Source organism: Primulina tabacum, chromosome 9 (genome assembly GCF_025594145.1).
Source record: "Primulina tabacum isolate GXHZ01 chromosome 9, ASM2559414v2, whole genome shotgun sequence".
Taxonomy (NCBI): domain Eukaryota; kingdom Viridiplantae; phylum Streptophyta; class Magnoliopsida; order Lamiales; family Gesneriaceae; genus Primulina; species Primulina tabacum.
Window position 1 is genome coordinate 19,943,501 of NC_134558.1, and position 13,822 is coordinate 19,957,322.

A 13,822-nucleotide genomic window follows, 5' to 3' on the forward strand; every position below is an offset into this window, starting at 1 on the left:
AAGATATAAAGCTAGATTTGTTGCACAAGGTTTTTGTCAAATGCCTGGAATTGATTATGAAGAAACGTATTCTCCTTTTATGGATGCAATTACGTTTCGGTATTTGATTAGTTTGGTGGTATCTGAAAATTTAGAAATGCGTCTTATGGATATTGTCAGAGCTTACTTATACGGATCACTCGATATTAATATATATATATGAAAATCTCTGAAGGATTTAAGATGCCTGAAGTACAAAGTTCAAAACCCAGAGAATGTTATTCTGTGAAATTGCAAAGATCATTATAAGGGTTAAAGCAATCGGGTCAAATATGGTATAATCGGCTAAGTGAACACTTAATGAAAAAAGAATATGTAAACAATTCAATATGCCCTTGTGTTTTCATTAAGAAAACAACATTCCAATGCATAATTATTGTTGTATATGTTGATGATTTAAACATCATTGGAACAAATAAGGAAATTCAAGAAGTTGTGTCGTAATTGAAGGAAGAATTTGAAATGAAGGACCTTGAAAAAATAAAGTAATGTCTGGGTTTGCAAATTGAACAAAAATAATGTGGAATATTTGTTCACGAGTCAAATTATATAGAAAAGGCCCTTAAACGTTTTAATATGGATAAATCAAATCCTTTAATTACTCCAATGGTTGTTAGATAATTAAACATAGAAAAAGATCAATTCCGTCCATGTGAAGATGATGAAGTTATTCTTGGTCAAGAAGTACCATATTTAAGTGCTATTGGTGCCCTTATGTATCTTGCAAATTGTACATGACCAGATATATCTTTTGCTGTAAATTTATTGGCAAGATTTAGCTCATATCCAACCTAGAGACACTGGAATAGAATTAAACATATATTCTGCTATCTACGAGGAACGACCGATTTAGGACTTTTGTATTCAAAAGATATCAATCAAAGCATAACTTGTTATGCTGATGCCGGGTATTTATCTGATCCACACAAGGCACGTTCCCAAATCGGATATGTATTTACTCGTTGAGGCACTGAAATTTCTTGGCGTTCACAATAACAAACACTCGTAACAACTTCATCAAATCACGTCGAGATTATTGCACTACATGAAGCAAGTCGTGAACGTGTATGACTAAAATCAAGACCGAACATATCCAAATCTTATACGGATTATCGTTCGACAAGAAGCATGTGATATTATATGAAGATAATGCTGCATGTGTTGCTCAAATGAAAGAAAGATACATAAAAAGCGACAGAACTAAATATATCTCCCCTAAGTTCTTCGCATTCACCCAAGAGTTTGAGAAGAGTAAAGATATTGATATTCGTTACATTCAATCAAGTGAAAACTCATTAGATCTCTTCACAAAGGGGCTTCTACGACAATATTTAGAAAGCATAGATATAAGTTTGTGAAGAATTGTTCGTGTTAACATGAGAGGGAGTTTACGTGACTGCACTCTTTTTTCATTACTATGGTTTTTATCCCAATAAGTTTTTCCTAGTAAGGTTTTTAACGAGGCAGTATAAAAACACGTAATGAAGACAATCATTGTATCATGATCATCATTACAAGGGGGAGTGTTGAAAATAAAAAGATTGAATGTTGAAAATAAGAAGTTGAATGTTGAAAATAAGAGTTGTAAATATTGAAAATTAGTGTGTGATGATGTATTTATTTTTTAATTATTTCAAAGAAATTCTATAAATAAATCTCTAAATTTGTGAAGAAAATCACAATTGAGTAGAGAAAAAATTTTATGAAATGTGTAGTTTAATATACTTTGTGAGTTTGAGATTTTTACTTTTTATCGTAAATTTTTACTTTTTATAAAAATTATTAAATCGGGGGACCAAAAAAAAGAGAAATAAAAGGTCCCATGAAAAATTGTGAGTGACCATAAAATAAAATAATATTGTTGTGAAAAGTAAAAATTTATGGTAAAAAGTAAAAATCTCAAACTCTCAAAATTTACCAAACTACACACTTTATAATATTTTTCTCTCTACTCAATTGTGAATTTCTTCACAAATGAGAGATCTATTTATAGGAAATCTTTACAAATAATCCAAAAATAAAATACATCATTACCTACATCATCACACACTAATTTTCAATATTTACAACTCTTATTTTCAACATTCAAATATTCAACATTCAAATATTCAATACACACATTTTAAATATTATTTTTCAACATTTAATATATTATTTTCAACACTCCCCCTTGTGATGATGATCATGATACGAAGATGTCTTCATTACGTGTTTTTGTACTGCCTCATTAAAAACCTTAATAGGAAAAACCCATTGGGATAAAAACCATAGTAAGGAAAAAAGAGTGCAGTCACGTAAGCTCCCCCTCATGTTGACACAAACAATTCTTCACAAATTTCGTAGATTGCGCATCCCAATATTATATATGTGCTTTCTAAATATTGACGTAGGAAGTGCCTTTGTGAAGAGATCTGATGAGTTTTCACTTGATTGAATGTGACGAACATCAATACATTTATTCTTCTCTAGCTCTTTGGTGAATGCGAAGAACTTAGGAGGAATATGTTTAGTTCTGTCGCTTTTTATGTATCCCTCTTTCATTTGAGCAACACATGCAGCATTATCTTCATATAGTATCACATGCTTCTCGTCGAATGATAATCCGCATGAGATTTGGATATGTTGGGTCATTGATTTTAACCACACACATTCACGGCTTGCTTCATGTAGTGCAATAATCTCGGCTGATTTGATGAAGTTGTTACGAGCGTTTGTTTCTGTGAACGCCAAGAAATTGCAGTGCCTCCACGAGTAAATACATATCCAGTTTGGGAACGTGCCTTGTGTGGATCAGATAAGTATCTAGCATCAGCATAACCAATTATACTTGGATTAGCATCTTTTGAATATAAAAGTCCCAAGTCTGTCGTTCCTCGTAGATAACGGAATATATGTTTAATTCCGTTCCAGTGTCTCTTTGTTGGATATGTGCTAAATCTTGCCAACAAATTTACGGCAAAAGATATATCAGGCCTTGTACAATTTGTAAGATACATAAGGGCACCGATAGCACTTAGATATGGTACTTCTGGACCAAGAATATCTTCATCATCTTCACATGGACGGAATGGATCCTTTTCTATGTTTAATGATCTAACAATCATTGGAGTACTTAAAGGATTAGATTTATCCATATTAAAACGTTTAAGGATCTTTTCTGTATAATTTTTCTGGTGAACAAACATTCCACATTCTTTTTGTTCAATTTGTAAACCCAGACAATACTTGGGTTTTTCAAGATCCTTCATTTCAAATTCTTCCTTCAAGTATGACACAACTTCTTGAATTTCCTTATTCGTTCCAATGATGTTTAAATCATCAACATATACAACAATAATTACGCATCCGGATGTTATTTTCTTAATGAAAACACAAGGGCATATTGAATTATTTACATATCCCTTTTTCATCAAGTGATCACTTAGTCGATTATACCACATTCGACCGGATTGCTTTAACCCATATAATTATCTTTGTAATTTCACAGAATAACATTCTCTAGGTTTTGAACTTTGTGCTTCAGGCATCTTAAATCCTTCAGGGATTTTCATAAATATATTACTATCAAGTGATCCATATAAGTAAGCTGTAACAATATCCATAAGACGCATTTCTAAATTTTCAGATACCGCCAAGCTAATCAAATACCGAAACGTAATTGCATCCATCACGGGAGAATGCGTTTCTTCATAATCAATTCCAGGCCTTTGAGAAAAACTTTGCGCAACAAGTCGAGCTTTATATCTTACTATTTTATTTTTCTCATTTCTCTTTCGAATAAAAACCCATTTGTACCAACAGTTTTTACACTTTCAGGTGTAAGGACTATAGGTCCAAAAACATTACGTTTATTTAGCGAATCCAATTCAACCTGGATGGCTTCTTTCCATTTTATCCAATCCTGCTGATTTTTACATTCACCAAAAGATTTTGGTTCATGATCATCATTATTATTTATGATGTCGATTGCCACATTATAAGAAAATATATCATCAATTTCTTCTATATCTTTTCGGTTCCATATTTTTCCAGTATTAATATAATTGATAGAGATTTCATGATTCTCGTCAGTTTGTGGTTCTGACAGAACATTTTCATCATCATGTGTTTCTTCAGGAACACCATTCTCTATTTTGTGATCATCATGTGTTTCTTCAGGAACATCATTCTTCATTTTGTGATCATCGTGTTTCTCTATGAATTTTCTTTTTCGAGGATTTTTATCCTTGGAACCGATTGGCCTTCCACGCTTCAGGCGTTTAATGACATCATGAGTATTTTCAATTTGTTTCTTCGGAATTTCAATTCGAGCAGGAGCATTTGCAGCATGTATATATGATTTAGTTATCCCTTTTGTGTCTGCAAATGCATCTGGTATTTGATTTGCTATTCTTTGCAAGTGCACAATTTGCTGTACATCTTTTTCACATTGTTTTGTTCTTGGATCCAGATGTAACAATGATGATACATACCATGTAATTTCCTTTTCGGTATGTTTTTGTTCTCCCCCTAACTTTGGGAAGATTTCCTCATTAAAATGACAATCAGCAAAACGTGCTGTGAACACGTCGCCTGTCTGAGGTTCAAGATATCGAATGATTGATGAACTATCATAACCGATATAAATTCCAACCTTTCTTTGAGGTCCCATTTTCTTTTGTTGCGGTGGTGCAATAGGCACATACAACATACATCCAAAAATTCTCAGATGAGAAATGTCTGGTTCTTTACCAAATGCAAGTTGCAATGGGGAGTATTTATGATATGCACTTGGTCTGATGCGAATTAATGAAGCAGCATGTAAAATTGCATGTCCCCATATAGAAATAGGTAGCTTTGTTTTCATAATCATTGGTCTGGCAATCATTTGCAGACGTTTAATCAATGATTCAGCCAATCCATTCTGTGTATGTACATGAGCAACATGATGCTCAACAATGATTCCCATAGACATACAATAATCATTGAAAGTCTGGGAAGTAAATTCACCAGCATTATCAAGTCTAATTTTCTTGATTGTATAATCGGGAAATTGATTCCTCAATTTTATTATTTGAGCAAGTAATCTTGCAAATACAACATTTCGAGTTGACAATAAACATACATGTGACCATCTGCTGGAGGCATCAATTAATACCATAAAGTATCTGGATGGTCCACATGGTGGATGGATTGGTCCACAAATATCACCCTGAATACGTTCAAGAAACATTGGTGATTCAGTTTGGATTTTGGCTGGCGATGGTCTTAGAATAAATTTTCCAAGAGAACATGCTTTACATTGAAACTTATTATTCTGAAAGATCTTCTGGTCTTTCAGTGGATGACCATGTGTATTTTCTATAATTCTTCGCATTATTGTTGAACCAGGATGTCCTAATCGATCATGCCAATTGGTTAATATTGAAGAATTATCTACTACTATGTTTGATTCAATGGGACTTATATGTGTATAATGCAATCCAGTAGGGAGCATTGGTAGTTTTTCAATCACATATTTCTTTCCTGATTTATATGTGATAAGACACATATATTTCTCATTCCCTTCATTCATTGTTTGAGTATCATACCCATGGGAATATATATCATTAAAACTCAACAAATTTCTTTTCGATTGTGGTGAATATAAAGCATCATTGATCAAAAATTTTGTACCATTAGGTAACAAAAATTGTGCTTTACCACATCCTTCAATCAAGTCTACAGGACCTGATATTGTATTCATCGTTGTTTTTGTTGGTTTTAGTTCCAAGAAATATCTTTTATCTCGGAGGATAGTGTGCGTTGTACCACTATCGGATATGCAAACTTCAGCTTTGCTCATAGCATTTTCCATATTTGAACTTCAAAAAAAATATGCAATGAAATAAGATTACTGACAATACATATGTAAATATAACACATATCATAATTGTACAATAAAACATTATTATATGAATACATGAAAAATAAATTATTGTACATTTATATTCTACCATTATATTGTTCATTATCAGAGAAATCATTGAGAAAATCAGTAGCATCAATATTGTTCATTTCTATCCCACCAACATATTGATCATTTTCAGAGAAATCATTCATAAAATCAGCAGCATCAAAATGAGTTGAATCACTCAAACGGTCACTGCGTTCAGTGAAGTTGGTCTCTTTTTCTTTCCCCTTTATCGATTCTTTATAGAGCTTGCAAAGGTGCTCAGGGGCTCGACAAATACGAGACCAATGTCCTGGAGTGCCGCATCTGAAACAAGAACTTTCAAATCTTTTCGAGTGATTTTCATTAACACACATGTTCTCATGATGCCTTTTATGTGGGTGGTTCGTGACGCCCTTTTGAGATGAGTTATAAAAATAACTATCTCTATTGTTTTCAAAACCACGGCCTCGACCACGACCACGGCCAATTCCACGTCCACGTCCTCGACCTCGACCTCGACCTAAAGCTTGTCTTTGAATTTGATTTTGGTTTCCAGGTTTAAATTCATTTTTACTCACAGCATTTACTTCTGGAAATGCTGTTGATCCAGTGGGTCGGGACTGATGATTTCTCATTAATAGCTCATTGTTCTATTCCGCCACAAGAAGACAGGTGATGAGTTCAGAATATCTCGCAAATCCACGCACTCTATAATGTTGCTGTAAAGTTATATTTGATGCGTGAAGCGTGGAAATTGTTTTTTCAAACATTTCCGATTCTGTAACCTCATGTCCACAAAATTTTATCTGCGAGATTATTCGATACATCGCTGAATTATAATCACTGACTTTCTTAAAATCTTGGAATCTTAACATATTCCATTCATCACGGGTGGTCGGAAGTATAACTTCCCTTATATGTTCAAATCTTTCTTTCAATCCTTTCCACAGAGCCATGAGATCTTTTTCGATGAGATATTCACATTTTAAACCTTCATCGAAATGTCGACGCAAAAATATTATAGCTTTTGCTTTTTTTTGTGATGAAGATATACCATTTTCTTTAATGGTCTCGCTTATACCCAATGACTCAAGATGCATTTCTACATCGAGAGTCCATGGCATATAATTTTTTCCCGTGATGTCGAGCGCAACAAATTCGAGCTTTGTCAAATTTGACATGGTGGTACTAAAAAATTACGATGCATTTTATTAGTTAATGAATATTACAATACAAAGTAATGGATAAACAACAATTACAAGCATTTGTAAAAATAAAGAAAACACACGAGGAGGATATTCTCCGATAAATAAAAGACTCGTGAGTATGATAACCAAAATAATTAAAAATAACCTTGAGAAAGTCATCTTCTTTTTTCTTCGAAAAATTTGATGAAGAATAATTTTTAGAGAATAGAAGAAAGTTGGAGTGATTGAAAGAATTTGTGAGATCATATTTATGGGGCAAAAACTAGCCGTTTTGTTACCGTTTATGACCGTTGGTGTACAAAAAAATAAATGTATGTATTTGTATAATTTTATGATAATAATATGGTGTATATAATATTAGTCATGTTTAAATAATTATGTATATCATATCACATTATTATAATGATGTGTCATAAGTTATTTTGTTTAAAAATCTTATAGGCTTTTATATTTGTCGTATCCCTTACCGGGAGTGTGGGATGTCGTCTTAACATCCTCTCAGGATTTATAACAAGTTTTTGAAAAATTTATTTTTATTATTTCTAATAATAACATTATATTATATATTAAATATATACACAATAAATAAATAACAGTAAAATAAATATTATTATTTTTGTTATCTTTTTCTTCTGTTTGGAGCTTGAAAAAGTATGAAGGACTTTTAGAGTTTCGTGCTGATAACGTGTTGTGAAAAGTAAAAATTTATGGTAAAAAGTAAAAATCTCAAACTCTCAAAATTTACCAAACTACACACTTTATAATATTTTTCTCTCTACTCAATTGTGAATTTCTTCACAAATGAGAGATCTATTTATAGGAATTCTTTACAAATAATCCAAAAATAAAATACATCATTACCTATATCACACACACTAATTTTCAATATTTACAACTCTTATTTTCAACATTCAAATATTCAACATTCAAATATTCAATACACACATTTTAAATATTATTTTTCAACATTTAATATATTATTTTCAACAAATATAATATAATTGAAGGGCCACCGCTAATTGTCCCAATTTAGTGGACATTATTTTCCTTTTGCATGTGCTTCGTGAACGCACTTTTGACATCGAAGCAATTCATGTTTATTAAATAAATCTAAATATCTAATAGATATACAAATTATTCCAATTTTTTTGTAATTATATTGAATAACAATATTTTATAGATATACAAATGAAAGCATGTGTCTTATTTATCATACAATCAATTTGAGTTTTATAAACTACATCGAAGTAATTATTTTAATAAATTTAATCATGCTCTACTAAATATTTATTTTAATTACGTTAACTTTATAATTATTTAAATGTAATGATTTCTAATATTGCTAAATAATTTGTTGAATATAATAATTTTTTAAAATAAAATTATTGGGAATATTAGAAGAATATTTCTTTTAGTGTTGAATGGGTGGATATATGTTTTATATTTAATGTAAATATTGCATTATTTTAAAGTTATAGCAACACTAAAATAGTGAAATAGGCCATCTATGACCAAAATTATATTTTGGTGTAAGTTTTGTACTAAAATAGTGTAATCTATGCACCAAATATAATATCTATCTCCAACTCATTTGCATCAAATTTTTAACTAAAAAGAATTTTTTTTTTGGGTGTATTTGTATTTCAATAAGTGTTTGAATATTGTTTAGTTACAATTTATAAATTTTTGTGTTGTTTTATAATTATTTGTTATAATCATTAAAAATTAAATAACAAAATAAAAAAAAAGATTTACCCCGACGGCAATTTTGTTGCAAGTCTCCCATTGAGGCTGACGGAAATCATACACTCGAATTTCGCATATGATTTTCGAATAAATTCATACTTTAATTTAGGATCTTTGTAGTTGAATTACTAACCTTGTTCCAGAGATATTAATACACTTCAATGTCACGACCCGATCACGAACGAAAGGGAATCGATTTTTTCACAATCCAAATGCTCAAATAATAGTGATATATTTGTTGCAATCTTTGAATGAATGCCTCGGGTATCTCCTCTTCAATTGTATATCATCAATCATGTTTTGGAGTATGTTAGACTTTTTTTATTGTGGTGATGAGAATCAAAACCAGTAGGAATAAATCGAACCAGAAGTTAATGCAAAGCAGTAGCTCTTGACTCGCTTTACCAGAAGCAGTACTTTAGTTAGTGTTCAACAGCTTAGTATATCAGTAGCAGAACTTAGCTTTACTGTATCAGTACTTAACGGCATTTCACTCAATCGTTCATATCTTAAATGTTACCGTTATTTTACCTAGTACCAAGTATTAATTGCACCATTAAATGCTGTACGAAGTCATTTAATTCGCTTTGCCCATTTTGGTAAGTAACAAGACTGATTGTGTTGAAAGATTTTTGCAGGATCCATTCAAGGAATAAAGCTGTTTCTTTCAGAAATCAAAAGAGCCGTTTTTGATTATAGACGTTGGATTCAAGTTATCTATATATATGGATCAAAACCATTTAGAGATGCTCGCTGATCATTTTTACCTATCCAATACTACATTGAGCAACCGCGAATCAATCTTCATCTTCCAAGCTCAAAATTGCAGAAAAGCAGTACACGCTTCATATTACATCTGATCTTTGGAGATCATTTTGTACTGCTGTTTCCTAATCTCTTCGAGCAAAACACTTTTACTATACTTTGAGAGAAGAGTTTGTAAAACTGGAAAAGAGTATTTTTCAGAACCCTGTTGTATTTAATCTTTGTGTTGACTTACTAAGAGTTTCAGTAGGCAAAAGATAAGCCCTATTGAAGTGGGTGTGTACTGTAAAAACCAAAGTCTTTTAGTGATACCTTCTGGAAACAGAAGAAGGGGAGACGTAGAAGATTTTATCTTCGAACTTCCAGAAACAACTACTGTTTTATTGCATATGGTTACTACTATTTTCACCATACTCCATTGGATCGTTTCCGCACTTACTTTAGTGATCTGCTGGAATTACACTCGAACAAGAACAGCTACAATCTCTAACAGGATTCTAGCACCATTTGTAAAAATCTATCATCAAAGGAGAAGAGTTTATTCACCCCCCCTCTAAACTCTACATCGATCCCCAACAAGTGGTATCAGAGCAGATTTCTCTTGTTCTGAAAATTTGCAATAGTTATGGCACATTTTAGCAAGGTTCCCATGTTCTCGAAGGAAGATTTTGATGACTGGAAGATCCGGATGCAAGCTCATCTTGCAGCCCAAGATGACGATATGTGGTATGTCATCACAGACGGCCCATTAAAGATCTTAAAACCAAATACAACTATTGCTGTTACTGACGGTGCGCCGCAAATGGTTGAAAAACCAAGAAACGAATGGACTGACGAAGATAAGAAGAAAGCCAATCTTGATAATGTCGCGAAGGACATTCTTTATAAAACTCTTGATAAGAACACCTTCAGTAAAATCAAGATGTGTTCTACCGCGAAAGAAATCTGGGAAAAGCTCATTCAAATATGTGAAGGAAATGAGCAGACAAAGGAAAACAAACTGTCTGTAGCAATGCAGAAGTTTGAAAATCTGAAAATGAAGGCTGGTAAAACTCTAAATGAGTTTGATGAATGTTTCAGCAGCCTGGTTAATGAATTAGCAGCCCTTGGTAAAGAGCATAGCAACAGAGAAATAGCACTCAAGGTGATGAGAGCTTTACCTAGGGAATGAAACGTCAAAAAAATGGCTATGAGAGTCTCTAAAGATCTAAACAAGTTGGAGCAACATGACTTGTTCGCCGACTTAAAAGCCTATGAGTTCGAGCTAGAAGTGAGAAGCGGAGAAGAGCCCTCAACAAATCTGCCAGCCAAGGCCCTTGCTGCTACTGCTGCTACTACTGCTGCTGCTGTAGTCATCCCACAAGCAGTACCTGCTACCTTTATTGAGAGTACTTCTGAAAATACTGCTGAAAAGATCAGCAATGACGCTATATCTCTCTTTGTGAAAAAGTTCTCCAGGTTCATGAAGAAGAATCACCGAGCTTACCAAGATCCTAATCGAAACTTCAAGAAGGATTCACCACCTGGTGATATGGCATGCTTCAACCGTGGAAAGATTGGTCACTTTAATGCTGACTGTCCAAAGCCCAAGAAAGATGACCAGAAGAAGAAAGAATACAAAAAGAATGACAAAAAGTTCAGAAGAGACCGCAAAGCGATGATTGCTGAAGAAAGCAAATAATGGGCGGATCCAGTTCTGAGTCATCTGACTCAGAAAATCATTCCAGTGAAAGTGATGCAGAAGAGATCAAATGTCTTATGGCGGATGTTGAACCAAACTCGACATCTGAAGAGGTATTCGACTTTGACTCTGACGAATTTACACGAACTGATTTAATTAAAGCATTGCATGACATGGTAGGGGAGTACTCAAGACTTTCTCAATCATTCGAGGAAGTTAAGACTGAAAATCAAAACTTAAAAGATCAAGTCAGTAAGTTCACTTGTTTACAAGAGAATATCTGCAATGATTTAAAAGTTGAGATAAGTAAGTTGAGAACTGAGAATGAAAGAGTAAATACAGATTACCAGACAATAAGATCTAAAAATCAGAAGATGTCTGTTCTGGTAAATGCATGGAATAAGTCGTCTGTTTCATTAGAAAAGATGCAAGAATTGCAGAAGCAATCTGGAGATAGGAGTGGTCTCGGATTCAACAATAATGAAAGCACTTCTGAAACTAGTAGAACTGGATACAAGCAAAGCAAAATACATTCGTTTTGTTAAATCCAGTGTGGTATATGAACCTGAAGTACCAACTGTTCAAATTGAAAGGAATGTAAATCAGACGAACAGAAGGAAGCATTATGGTCTGGGCTATGTGGAACCTAAGGGGAGAGATCACCAGAGTGTTGGATCCAGTAGAGGATTCAACTCAGGAGGACAACCCCCTATGAAGGTTAAAAACTACCAGTACTATAATTCTAGACCTGTTCAGAAGAGATACAGGCCAGACAACACAAACAGAAGGGAAAAACAACATCCAACTATGCATACTGTTAGAAATAACAGATCCTCTGCTGCACACACCTCTATGGATACCCGAAGTACAAAATCACCTAAAATTGTACAAATGTGGGTTCCTAATGGACTAATAAGGCTTGGACCCAAGTTGATTGGGTACCAGATACTAAAATTTGTGTTTGCAAGAACATGCAAAGAAAGCTAAAGTAAGCAGCTCCAAATGGTATCTGGACAGTGAATGCTCCAGACACATGACTGGACAGAAAAGTATGCTATCAGAAGTAATGAGTTGTACTGGACCAAAGATAACTTTTGGGGACAACTCAAAAGGTAAAACCGTGGGTAAGGGTAAGATTATCCATGGTAACATAACTATCAATGATGTACTACAAGTTGAGAATCTCTGTTATAATTTGATTAGCATTAGTCAACTGTGTGATAATGGTTATTCTGTAGTTTCTCGGAAGCACATATGCACAGTTAAAGATTCTGCTGAGTCTACTGTATTAACTGGAAAGAGGGAAGGCAACACCTACAAAGTCTCATGGAACTTAGATCATGCTACTGTTCCTACATGTTTAGTTGCCTCTCTTACTGATAAGCATTGGCTCTGGCACAAGAGATTGAATCACCTGAATTTCAAATCAATCAATAATCTCAAGAAGCAGAACATAGTTGATGGTTTACCTGATATTAATTTTATTAAGAATCATGTCTGTTCTGCATGTCAGCTTGGGAAACAGATCAGATCCAGCTTCAAGAACAAAGGTAATAAATCAACTTCAAGGTGTTTGGAATTACTGCATATGGACTTATTTGGTCCAATCCCTATCACGAGCTTAGGGGGAATGAAATACACCCTTGCTGTTATTGATGATTTTTCTAGATTCAATTGGGTAATATTTCTTGCTGGAAAAGATCAAACCAGTAACCTCTTGATCAAGCTTCTGAAAAAGATTCAAAATGAAAAATCATCTTCAATTATTAAAATCAGAAGTGATCGGGGTACTGAGTTCACTAACAAAATTCTTGAGTTATACTTAGAAGAAAAATGGCATTCATCATGAATATTCAGCTGCCCGAACGCCTCAACAAAACGGAGTAGCTGAGAGGAGAAACAGAACTCTCAAAGAAGCTGCTAGAACAATGCTAGCAGAAGCAGATATCTCTCAGCGCTTCTGGGCAGAAGCAATCAACACTGCATGTTATACACAAAACAGAACTATGATCAACAAAAGGCACAATCAGACTTCTTATGAGATATGGAAAGGGAGTAAGCCTAATGTATCCTATTTCCATGTGTTTTGTTGCAAATGTTTTGTGCTTAACAACGGTAAAAACTACTTATCTGCATTTGATTCAAAATCAGATGCTGGACTTTTTCTTGGTTATTCAGCAGTAAGCAAAGCTTTCAGAATCTTCAACAATAAAACTCTCAATGTTGAAGAATCTGTTCATGTTGTCTTCAATGAAGACAGCAGTGCTCCTGAAATTTCTAATATGTCAAATTCGAGTAACAGGTTAGACAGGATTCATTTGGAACCAGATAGTGAAGAAGATACAGAACCAAGTATCAAAGACGTTCAAAATCTAGAACCAGACATTTCAATAGTGGAACCAGAAATACATACGTTAGATTTACCAGTACCAGTAGCTGACACTCCAGAACCTTTTACTGATTCAGCTG